This window comes from Vicugna pacos, chromosome 29, assembly GCF_048564905.1.
Source record: "Vicugna pacos chromosome 29, VicPac4, whole genome shotgun sequence".
NCBI lineage: Eukaryota > Metazoa > Chordata > Mammalia > Artiodactyla > Camelidae > Vicugna > Vicugna pacos.
In genome coordinates this window covers 16,735,900-16,749,343 of record NC_133015.1, presented here as the reverse complement: position 1 = coordinate 16,749,343, position 13,444 = coordinate 16,735,900, and positions in this window count along the sequence as shown.

Below are 13,444 nucleotides of genomic sequence, written 5' to 3'. Positions count from 1 at the left end.
TAGACATTCATGTGTGGAAAAAAAAAAAGCCTCAACCTAAATTTCATACTTTATACAAAAATGAACTCAAAATAAATCATAGATCTAAATGTAAAATGTAAAGCTTTCAGAAATAAATATAGGCTAAGATCTTCATGAGCTGGGGTTAGGCAACAGTTTCTTAGATGTTACACCAAAAGCACGATTCATTAAAAAAAATGGATAAATTAGACTTTACAAAATTTGAAACTTTTGCTCTGTGGGAGACACTGTTGAGAGAGTAAAAAGACAAGCTTCAAAATGGGAGAAAATATTTGAAAATCAGATACCTGACAAATAACTTGTATTCAAAAATACATATTTTTTAAATTCTCAAAACTCATTTAAAAAAAACCCCAGCTTTTTAAAGTATGTAAAAAACTTGAACAGACCTCTCACTAAAGAGGGTATACAAAGACAAATAAGCATGGGAATAGATGCTTAATATCATTAACCATTAAGAAAATACAATTTAAGACCAAAATGAGATACTACCACACACAAATTAGAATAGCTAAAATTAAAAATGTTGATGATATCAAGTGCCAGAAAGGATGTGAAAGAATTTGAACCCACATTGCTGGCAGAAATGCAAAATGGTACACAGCTACTCCTGGGAAACAGTTTAGTAGTTTCTTATAAAATTAAACACTTAGTGCGTGACCCAGCAATCCCACTCCTGGATATTTACCCTAGGGGAATTAAAAGCTACATTCACACAAAAACTTGTACGTATATGTTTATGGAAATTCTATTCATACTCACTAAAAACTGGAAAGAACTCATATCTCTTTCACTGAGTAAATAGATAAACAGTGGTACATCCATGTAATGGAATAGTATTCAGCAATACAAAAGAACAACTTATTGACACGTGCAACAACTTGGATGATTCTCAAAGACATTATGCTGAGTGAAAGAAGCCAGGCTCAAAAGGTTTCATACTGTTTGATTCCTTTTTATGACCTTCTCAAAAAGGCAAAACTCCCAGGACAAAAACTGTCAGTGTTTATCAGCTGTTGTACATGGAGATGGGGGTGTCTTTAGGGATAACACAAGGGTGATTTCTGTTTTGTTTTGTTTTGTTTTGTGGGGAGCTGGTAGAAATGTTCTGTATTCTGATTATGGTGATGGTTACATGAATCTATACATATATGTGTTCCAATTCATAGAACTGTTCACTGGAAAAAGCCAATTTTACTGTATGGTAATTTAAAAAACCCTCTACCTTTGGCACCACCAAATATCAATTTTACCTCTATAAAACTAATAAATGAGAACCCAGGTAAGAGAGAGATGATTTATTCTAGAAATTTTTAGGTAATTGAAAGGAACATGGGCTTAAATATCAAGCAGTAGAAAAATAGAAGTAGGATTGCAGGGAGTAGGATCTGGTTAGTAAACAGCCTAAATCATCCAGATAGGTCATGATTGGAATTTTCTGGGTAATTACACAGGATGCCACTCACCTACAAGTAAGCAAGACTCTTGGAGTGCATAAATAATTCCACTGCAATAAATTAAATTTTTTGAAACTCTGTACGAACACTTACATACTTTCAAAGCTCACTTTAGTGATTTACCACTGTCTCAACCTGAAAGAGTTTCTATAATTTCCTAACACACCAGGTGTCTGTAATCCCAAGGGAATTCCTTACACACCAGGAGACAGCAAGGATTGTTTCATTTTTGATATATCAGCACTGGTGTGTAGCTAAGTAGAATCTCTTAATTTATTGAAACGTCTAAGAAAAATTTACATTTATTACAGGAATAATAACAATTTAGTCTTTATCTTGCATATAAATATGTTTCCTCTGTGGCTGGAAAACTGGATTATCATTTGTTTTCATTTGCGGTTTTTAGAGTTGTCAGTTCCAATTATATAAATTTAAGGCTACCTTTAGAGACTAGTTAAATAAACTGCGGCACATCCATCTAATGGCATACTCCGTAGCCATAATAAAGAGTGCGGATACTAAAAGCATCCTCATTAAAAATGTACTGATATGAAATGATCTCCAATATTCATTAGGTGTAAAAAAATGCAAACATCAGAATAGTCAGCATAATGTGCCAAAATTTGGGCAAAAATGGGGAAAAAGTTTATACACACACACACAAACACATACATGTGTATTCACTTATAGTATTTGCTAAGAATATTTCTGGGAGAATACAGAAGTGGTGATTTAGGTGTTCAGGGATGAGAGCTGGGATATATCATTGATGATCATTTTATATCTTTTATATTTTGAAACCTGTATATGCAATGCTTATGAAAAAAATAAAAGTATTCCCTTTTTTTGAAAGAATGTGTATTTTATAAAAATGAATTGCCTAGAAAAAGAAGAAATAATAATTCAATTTCCTTCTTGGAGGCCAACATTCTCACTCAATAGATATGAATAAATTTCTCACTGTACATATTTGTCTGATTTGTTTTTCTTCTCAAAAAGAATATTTAAAGTGTGTAGAATCCTTTGACTACTCTAATATCTTGCTATTCGAAGTATTGTTCGAGGACTGGTAGCACTGAGAGCTGGCTGGAAATGCAGAATCCTCATGTACCACTCCAGACCTACCAAATCAGAATCAGCACTTAACAAGATCCCCCCAGGGGATTTATGTGCTCCTTAAAGTGTGAGAAAATACTGCTCCAACTGGCTGGCCAGAGTTGGAGGAAGACAATACCAATTGCCCAATAGGCTATTAGACAAGTTGATGGTCTATCAGGACAGAGAAAGGTCACTGAGCAGACCTTGTGAAGTTTATTGAAGAATCAAAGGAAATCTTAGAAAGATCCTGAAACCTAAGGTCAAAAGGGAAATCCCAGCTCCTGGGTGTAAATTAAAACACAATATATTGTCTAGTTAATTTGAATAACCCCAGATTCTTATAAAATTATCGTTGGAGTTCCCCAAAGAGTTGCAGCCATTAGCAACTTCAAAACCTAAACCACAGTAAATTAAAAGTCTTGGCAGGCATCTGTCTGCTTTCAATCGAGTCTCCCAGCTTCTGGCCTCCCTCCCCACCCCATCCCACTACCATTTCTACAACCGTAAGAATGATTCTTCTAAAATGGAAGTCAGAATCTGTCACTTCTGCAATCGCACCCTTCAAGGGCTCCCCATTTTGCTCAGGAAGAGGCAGACCTAAGGCAAAGCTACAAGGCTCTAGGCAAAATGCGCCTCCCCCGTCGTCACTCAGCCACGCTCTGCTTGGTTGGCTCAGCTCCAGCCTCCTGGCCTCCTTGCTAGTCCCTGAACCTGTCAAGCATGCTCTGCTTCCAGATGTTTGTACCTGCTCCCTCTGTCTAGGCTCATCTTCCTTCGGATCCTCCAAGGCTCACTTCAGGGCTCTGCTCAAGCATTATCTGAGAAGCGAGGGCTTCCCTGACCAGCTGCATGGTCTCCACTCCTCCGTCCCCCTCACTCTGCCTCATTTTCCCCATAGCACTTACCAGGTCTTGCACTATCTATTGCTTTGACTTTTGTTGGTGTGTTTGTTTTTCCCCTCTAGTCCTCAGAGGGTAGGACTTTATTTTGATTATGACCATATCTGCAGTGCCTAGAAGAGGGATAGTTGTTGAATGAATGAAAGAATGAATGAACAAATGATCCTGTCTCAGCCACGGCTGCCATAACACCATGGACTGGGTGGCTTAAACAACGGAAATTCATTTCTCATAGTTCTGGAAGCCAGAAGTCAGAGATCAGGTGCTAGCTGATTGGGTTTCAGGAGAGGACCCTCTTCCTGGCTCCCAGGTGGCCGCCTTCTCGTTGTGTCTTTACCTGGCTTTTCCTCAGTGTGTGACCATGAAGAGATCTCTCTCTTCTTACAAAGCTGCTGATCCTATTGGATAGGATCCCACCCTAACGACCTCATTTAACGTTAACTATCTCTTAAAAACTCTATCTCTAGACAGTCACATTGGGAGGTAGGGCTTCAACAGATGAACTGCAGGGGGAACACAGTTTAGTCCACAGCAGACCCCATAACCAGTTCACTCCCACTATCGTCCAAGGAGTTGATGACTCAGGCTGCATTTCCTTTTTATTTCTTATCCCATTCAAGGCTGCATTTGATGTTTATTTTAACATAATTTGCCCTGAACAAAAATGCTGTGGCCAGGGGATGTGATTTGGCATGATTTTCCCTAGGTATGTGTAGGGGCGGCTCCGGACTTGGGAGAGATGGGAGCTTGTGCTAGGTCTCTCACAGCCAATAGTCAGACATCCTTGAATACATGTTTTTAAACATTGGGGGGAAAAAAAGAATTCAGAGTGTTCGTTGCAGTTACTTCTCAATCCCTTATCTTCCTTAACTTGGAACTTAATGAAAGTTACTTTATAAAATAGAAGATAATTGCAGCTGCTCTGAAATGCTATGTGTCCACACCATTGAGCAGTGCGGAAACCTTTCCTGTTTGCCAACTGTCTCTGCAATTGTTGTGTAAGTATTAAGAACAACTTATAAAAGAAATGTGTTTCTGCAAACATTACGTCTCTTCTAGAACTGTAAACCTCCTTATTGTATGAGTTGGTTTTTGATCCCGGTCATTAGAATCACCTATGGACAAGTTTCAAAGTTTCAACATGCAAATGCCTAGAATGACAAAGAATCTCTCCCTGACCAAAGTCTAGTCAGACTCCTCTGAGTCCTCTTCTCAGCCAGTCCTGAACCTTGGCCTAGGAAACCCTCAGACTCTGTGGGAGTGACTTGCCTTTCCCTGCCCTGTCCACCCCACAGTCTAAGTGACTTGAAGAAACGCCACATGGTTTCTAGCAACTCAAGGCCGCATCCCTTTAAATTCCTGCCTGAGCAAGCTCAGCGTTGCCAGGAGAATTTACTGTTTGTTCCAACCCAACCCTGGTGGCAGGCAGATAAGCCCCCAAGCCCCCTCTTAGAGCAGTTACTTTAGAAAGTTTGCAATTATAAATCCTTTCCCTGTTCCTTTGAGATGTTAATCTCTGTGACCCAGAACGGTCTACTCAAGAATCTCAAGAATCTCTTTGCAATGCAATCGTTTAAGGAGCTAGGTCTCACTCTATTTCCGGTCCCCACGGGAGGGTAAGGGGCTAACTTTTGTGGGTACAGTGCACTAACTTGCACCACTCTCCTATTTTAAAGATAGGAGAGGTTTGTTTCTCCTCCGGGTAAGTGCCAATTCACCAATCTGGATGGCCTAGTCACACAGACCCTTAACACTTCTGAGTGCCTTTCCCTTTGCCTACCCCATCTTTAAAAACTCTCTTGCCTTTTCTCTGGACAAAGTTGATTTCAGTTCATGCTGGACTGTCTGCCCTATTGCAATAGTTCTGACTGAATAAAATCTACACTTACTGCTTTAACTAGTGTACAGATTTCTTTATCTTTGACAGGAGCACCCCCAAGTTTCTGTTTCAGTGGATCTAGGATGGGGCCTCCAAAAAGTGTCTTCTGATGCAGAGTCAGGATTGCAAATAACTGCTATAGGACAGGGATTCTCAAAGTGCGGTCCCTGGACAAACAGCAGCAGCATCACCTAGGAACTTGTTAGAAAGGCAAATGCTGTGAGACAGGAAGGAAGGGGGCAGGGCACAGCCATTCAAAAAATTACAGCAATTAACACCAAGGTGGTGGCAAATTTAACTCCCAAGCCTTGAGGTCCAAGATGGCAGGAGATGTGACTTCCAGTAGACCTTGAGCTTCATTATATGCTCATTGTAATATATTAGCATGGTGACTGTCACACCCACAGGTGCCATGACAATTACGAGGCTGACTATAAAAGGTCAAAAAGTGAGTGGTGGCTCAATTTCTAGAAATCTCAGCCCCTTCCCCCAAATAGTTGGAATAATCCTCCTACTTGTTAGCACATAAAGCTAACAAGCCCATAAAAACTGACAACCACCATACCTCACAGCTGCTCTCCTTTCTGAGTAAGATGGCCTGCACTCTGTCTATAGAGATGTCTCTCTCTAAATAAATCTACCTTTACTCGACTGTGGCTAACTCTTGAATTCTTTCCTGCACGAAGCCAAGGACACACACTTGGCGGGACATGTCCCAGGGATTCAACTGAGCCTGGAACATGGCCCTCCTTCTCACCCCACACTCATTTTCCTGTGTCACTTGGGCCCTGCTCCAAACATACCGAATCCGAGACTCTGAGGGGTAGGGCCGAGCAATCTGTGTTTTAACAAGAGCTTGAGGTGATTCTGATGGACAAAAGTTTGAGCACTAACTACTGCTGTAGGAGATTAAATTTGCTCCAGGACAGAGAATTAGGACTTGGTTAGTTAACTGTGAGTTGGAACCTAGTTATGTCAATAAATATTAACCTGAAGAATGTGTCTGCAAAATTTCCTCCTCCTGCTCCAATCCAGTCCTTCCCCCCTCCTTTTTACCATTCTGTTCTCTTTAAAAATCAGAGCTAGAAGGATCCTGGCCCACCAAGCACTCTTGGATACCATTAATTTTTGAAACTGTAATGCAATTGCTTAACGACAGTGATCAAATTGGCTGTTGGAAAGGGTGGGTAGAATCTAGAGTTCATACGATGGAGTCTCATGATCCTCTCCTTTAAAAATTCCCCAGTAACCTAAAATGTGCCCTCGGCTAACATTTGTGTAACTGGTTTCATGTTTCAGAGAGAAAAACTGGGAAAGAAAAATGGTGGCAGTCATGTGTGATTGCCTTTCCTTTCCACTTTTATAGTTGAAGATTGTATGTTTGTTTCCGGAACACACAGTGCCAGGTATTTCTTAGCCTCTTCCTTCTCCCCAGCAGAGAGCAGAGAGATGCCACAGTGCTGACAGTCATTCCTTCCGGATGGAGAAGAGAAGGTCACTGAGAGTGTAGAGGAAAAATGAGGGGTTTTTTTTCCCTACTTTCTGCTCTATCCAGCAACAGACAGTCATGGCTCTTTTAATTCATTCCTTCGTCTTAGTTGCAAACGGGAAAACACATTCCACAAAAAGAAGTCTCTATTTCTGGAAACACTTGTTTTGGGGGAAAAAAATGGTATGAGGAAGCTTTAATTTGAGGAAATATATTCTCTTTTATTTCTAATTTAAATATTTATGTAGTTTTGCAAAATAAGTGATATGACAAAATAAACGAAAAAATATTTACTTTTACACATACACCAAGAGAAAGAGAAAGAGAAAGAGAAATTCTTTCAAAGACTAGAAATTAATCCTAAACTTTGGAAACAAATAGATTTTTGGCAAAAGAGGTATCTCTTTGCATTTCTTATATTAGAATTTTTATTTTGCAAACATGTACTAGTTTCTAGAGTTTTGCCTCACTTAGCGGCAAATTAGCAGTATAATTTGGAAGATGCAATTCCTGAAAGGCATCAACAATTTATTTCTGCTAAGAATTATCAGACCCACTTGCTCTTCAAATGACCGAGAGTATTTGTGTGAAATTTACTTAGTTTTCACTTATATATGCTTTTAACTGACTTTGAAACTCTTTAATAATTGCATGCAAAGAGTCTCAAATCTGGTTTGAACTACCATTGCTTTTATTTGAGTATCAGAGCCAAAAGCTTAAACCAATCTCCACCAACTACCTGCCACCCAAACATGTTTTTGTAAGAGAAAACTGAGTTCAGTGGGGAGGGTCAGGCGTGGTCTCTGCTCGACTGTTGAAGTTAATTTTGAAGTTAATTATTGCCCTATACTTCCTCCAGTGATATTATCCACTACTCCACCTTGAAATACTAAAGGCATTTCTACAAAGTTCATTACTCCACCTTCCTTAAGCAACAGGTCCTGCTAGTTGAAGGCTTTACAAAAAATAGTAGCAGCAAGCAATCATCTTGTAGCATTTCCTGACTCCAGTGTGTGACACGCCTGTGAACTTCCCACATTAAGTTAAGGTGGTGGTAGTGCAGAGGGAAAATTCTAAACTTTCTGAAAACTTGTGACTGTCAAAATTCCTGGTAGGAGGAGAAGCTGGAGAAGAAATCCCATGTATGTTTTATTTGTACACATATATTGCCAGTGGGGTCAGAAGAGAGGATGCAAACATGTAAAACAGTAACTAATTATGAAGCAGTATAAAATAAACAATAATATAGACATTCATGCCTGGAGCTGAGAGCAAAGAGGCAAGAGAGACCCACTGAAGGGAAATTTTTTCCAGCAGTGGACGGATCCCAGGTTCAAATAAACACACTGTCGGATGAGAAAGCAAGACTCAAATGGAGCAGATTCAATAATATAATGCATCTGAATATTCACTTATGATTGCAAGAAGCAGCTGGCATTTGAGTTAAGCAGTGCTGGAGGATAAACTAATTTTAAAATGGGGAGAAGGGTATTCCAGGCTGAGGGAGACAGAGAGCTGACTGTGTGAGGCTCTAGGCATGAGGTGGGGGAAGTGAAGGGTGGATGGTGGGTATGCTACCAGCAAATGGTGCCTGGAGAGAGAAAACAGGACATGGAGAGTTATGTTAGACAAGGCCATGGGAGCTTTGTGTAAGGTACTGTGGAGTTTGCAGGAAATGAAGAAAAAGGTGGTTATTTTACCTCCCCCTTCAGCCATATCATTAGCTTCTCTCTGGTCCACCTGGTCTGGTCAAAAATTACCAAAGGACAGTAAAGAAATCAACATGTTGCAACAAACAGAACATCTTTGTGGTGCTCCAGTGGCCTGCCTAATTAACAAATTGTGAAATAGTCCATCACCTCTACTCTCCCCTCTCCTACCAGCCCCACCATCTCTTCCTCTGTCCCAACACCATTTGACTCCACCTAGTGCCATATCTGACCACCCCCTCCCCACCCCTGCCGGTAACACCAGCATCACCGCCGCAGCCACTGCACAGCAGAGGAAGCTCGCGTAGGGGAGATGTGTCTGCACGTGGCAGTACACTGTCCTGCCAGGGAACGTTAGGCTTTGTCCTTTGAGGAATTCTGTGGAAGATACAAGCCAGCTGATGGATCCAGATGGTGCCTCGTACTCTGCAGGTCCTCAATAATTACCTAATATGTTGGGTTTTATTTATTTATGAGCTCTTGATTAAAATAAACTCTGCCACCTTTCTGTGAATCTTCCTAAGTCAGTTTTCTCAATAAATGACATTAAGAGCTTTAAGGATTAGGATGTTGTCAGTTTTGAGCCTAATGCTTAAAACTTTCTACCACAGCTCTCATGACTATTTTAGTATTATTTGAAAAAATATTAGACATGATATTTTTGATTATAAAGGTAATGCATGTACATCACAGGCAGACCTCAGAGACACTGCAGGTTCAGTTCCAGACCAACCCGATAAAGCAAATATTGCAATAAGGTAAATCCCGCACATTTTTTGGCTTCCCAGTACATCTATGTTTACATTAGCATTATGTCTAAAAAACAGTGGACATACCTTAATTTAAAAATACTATATTGCTAAAAGTTGCAAACCATCTGACAGTGCAGGGTTGCCACAAACTTCCAATTTGTTAAAAACACATCTATGAAGCACAATAAAATGAGGTATGCCTGTGTATAAAATTTGTAAAATATCTAAGTTCAAGATTTGCAGATACTAACTACTATATATAAAATACATAAACAACAAATTTATACTGTATAGCACAGGGAAACATATTCAATATTTTATAGTTACCTATGGTGAAAAAGAATATGAAAAGGAATATATGCTTGTATATGTATGACTGACACATTATGCTGTACATCAGAAATTGACACAACACTGTCAACTGACTATACATTAATAAAAAAATTTGGAAAATGTAAAACTCCCTTGCTTTCAAAATTCCCCTAAAATGATAACCAGAATCACCCACTGTATTAGTTTCCTATTGCCATAGCAAATTAACCACAGATTTTGTGCTTTAAAACACCTTAGTTACAATCAATAAAGCTGCTTTGAATATAAGTGGATACTAAAGAGTCAGCAAAGTTGCCTCCCCACCCCGTTCTCTTTCCCCGAATTCAGAGGCCAGTGGAAGTAGAGTGAATGTATTAGCGTGTGTTGTTATGAGTTGACCAAGTTTGGCAAGAAAACTTGAAAACTCTCTCTCTCTGGGAAGAATCAAGTTTGTTCCAATGAAAACAGGAGCTGTTGGCAGTCGTGAAACCCGGATGTGTTTACACTTGTAACACAATCTTGTATTAATCATGGTTCAGCCTACCAGGTTCTCTGAAAATGAAGAGGCCCTGTTTATACATATATTCAAATAATTTGTGTCTGACTGGGCAACTCTTTCCTTCTTCCCACAGTGTTCTAAGATTACACAAATGTGCAGAATAGTACTCTTGATATCAGATATTTTTCTCCTGGTAGGTCACTCATGAGTCATCATCAGAGATTTTACAGGGTTGTCCTCACAGACGATTCTCCAGGTAGGGAGTTGAAAGCAGCAGAGCAAGTCATGCTCTGAAGAAATTTCAAAGTGGCAAAATCTGTTTGAGTAATCAAGTAAAATCAAGGAAATCATTTGGCATTTACTTTGAGTACCTTGATTATAACTGAAAAGGATATGCTGTTTATTTATGGAGCACTTTCCCCCAAAGACTTTAAATCACTAAACTACTACATTCTCTCTTAGAAGACAAGTAGGAAGAGACATTTTGGTCAAGTTTATCCTATCTGATGATGAGAGAGAAGGGTCTCTCATTCCTTCTTTTTCTTTTCCCATTTTTAGACTCCAAGTTCCAAACTGGTGAAAGGATGAGCCCTAAGGCCAGAGCTGGGGTGACAAATAAGGGGAGTTTCTCATTGTTTTAAGCCAGGTGTCACCTGGGGGCTCCCTGTCTCTTGAGGTCTAGGTAAGATGAAATCACGTCCCCAGTTCCAAGGCTTGTGTCTGCTTTCCCGAAGTACCTAGGCAGTTTACGGTCTCAAAGTCACCTCTGGCTCCAAATTTTTATTTACTTACTTTACGGATTGATTCAGTGTCTCACATGTTTGGTTCCGTTCAGCGATGCATTGACTCAGATGATGTCACATTCAGGCTTTTCCTCAGTTTTCACTTTTCACACACACACACACACACACACACACACACACACACACACACACACTCCCACAAGGTGGTTTGCAGGGTGAGTGGACTTCATCGAAGATTTAAGAAAGAGAGATGGAAACAGAGAATTCCAAGGATATTTGTACTCTCTCTCAGCCTCTCTACCTCACCTGGTACCCCAGTTTCATGTCATTGTCAGCTCGGCTCCTCCTTCCATTCTGAGGCCAAATTCCTCGTGCTGTGTCGGGCAGAACCAGGAAGCCATTTCTCTGATGCCTCAGCACCTTTCCACAGTCCTCAGGTGCTTACCTCCTCCAAATTGTTCATCAAAGTGTTTCCGAAGAATTTTGGTGCCAGCTGTTCAGAAAATAAAAATGTCAACCCTTTATAATTTATTTTTAAATTCCAGTGTTTTCGGCTGTGAGAAGACTAGTATTTCTTCTATTCCACAAGTAGAAGAAATTTTGCGTGCTTATTTTATGCCAGGCATTATTCCCGGAGCTGGGGACCTAGCAGTCCTATTACAGAGTTTCAGTCTCCTGGGGGAGAAATGTTTTAAACAAATAAATATGTGAATAATTTATTAACAGCTATGGTAAATATCACAGAGGAGGATTTCTGGGTGTTATCTGGAAGGGCGTGGCAGTGGCAGAAAAGGGTGAAGGGTAAGGAGTGAGGGAAAGTTTTTTTTTCCCCCCGACGCATTTAATCTGCCCAGGATTAGAAAAGGCTGGTTGACTCCTAGGCCGATGTTCTCTTGTTGGCAATTGCTGCCTCTGAAGAGACAATTAAAATAAGAATGACAACATCTGTTGAGTTTCTGTCCTGAATTAACTAATTAATTCAACGAACACTTACTGAGGGGCTTTGATGTGCCGGGTACAGTGCTAAGAGTACAAAGAGGTGGCTGGTGGGTGGTTAGGAAAGGCCTTCTTGGGTGAAGAGTCCTGGATGGTGAGGAGCTTGCTGAAGACTGTTTCTAGCTAAAGGAAAAGTGTATTCAAAGGTCCTGAGGCAGAATCAACACCGTTGGCTTCTTTGATCATAGAGAAAGGTAAGTGGGACAAAAGTAAGTGAGAGGAAAAGTGTATTCAAAGGTCCTGAGGCAGAATCAACACCGTTGGCTTCTTTGATCATAGAGAAAGGTAAGTGGGACAAAAGTAAGTGAGAGGAGAAAGGGGAGGAGGTTCTTGGTGTGGAGCCAGGGTCCTGCTTAGGGAGGGTTTTGCAGGTCATGGGAGGAGTTAGAGTCTTTTTCTCAAGACAAAAATGAAGTGATCAGGAGAAGAGTAACTTATCTGATTTATGTTCTGGAAGATCACTCTGGGTGCAGGATGGAGAAGAGATTATCACAGTGTTTTATAATGAACAACCTAAACATCTCTTGATGCAGAATTGGTTAAATATATAATAGTATGGAGGTTTCTCAAAAAACTAAAAATAGAACTACCATATGATCCAGCAATTCTACTTCTGGATCTGAAGTCAATGAAAACACTAATTTGAAAAGATGCATACACCACTATGTTGTTAGCAGCATTATTTACAATAGCCAAGATATGGAAGCAAGCTAAGTGTCTATTGACAGATGAATGGGTGAAGAAGATGTGGCGTATACATACAATGGAATGCTACTCAGCCACAAAAAGAATGAAATTCTGACATTTGCAACAACATGGATGGACCTAGAGGGTATTATGCTTAGTAAAATACAAATACTTATAGTCTTAGAGAAAGACAAATACTGCGTGTTATCACTTATATATGGAATCTAAAAAAAAAACAAAAACAAATGAATGAATGTAACAAAACAGAAACAGACTCACAGATATAGAGAACAAACCAGTGGTTACCAATGGGGAGAGGGACAGGTTAAGGAATTAAGAGATACAAACTATTATGCATAAAATAAATAAGCAACAAGGACATATTGCGCAGCACAGGGAGTATAGCCATTATTTTATAATAAATTTAAATGGCATTTAATCTATAAAATATTAAATTATAATGTTGTATACCTGAAACCAATATAATACTGTAAATCAACTATAGTTTAATTACAAAATTTTTTGAATGGTCTGTACATTGACATGGAAAGATGTTCCCATTGTAGTAATGGGGAAAAAAATCAAGATACAATATAGTAAATGTATTGAGCTTTAATTAATCTGAAAGGACACAAACAAAAATGTTTATATTGTTTGTCTCTGGGTGGTGGCAATATAGAATTTGTTTTCTTCTTTTTTGATTACCATTTTTTTTTAGTTTTTCACTTTATTAGTGAGTAATAAAAGGGGCATATAAAAATAAGTTCATGAGCTGTAAGATTAGAATATAACCTGACAGAGAAAACACTGAAATATACTAATGTAGCATTTTCATTTACCAAGAATTATATTTATAACTTACTTCAAAACATGAATACTTCACAGCACAAGGATTTCAAATGT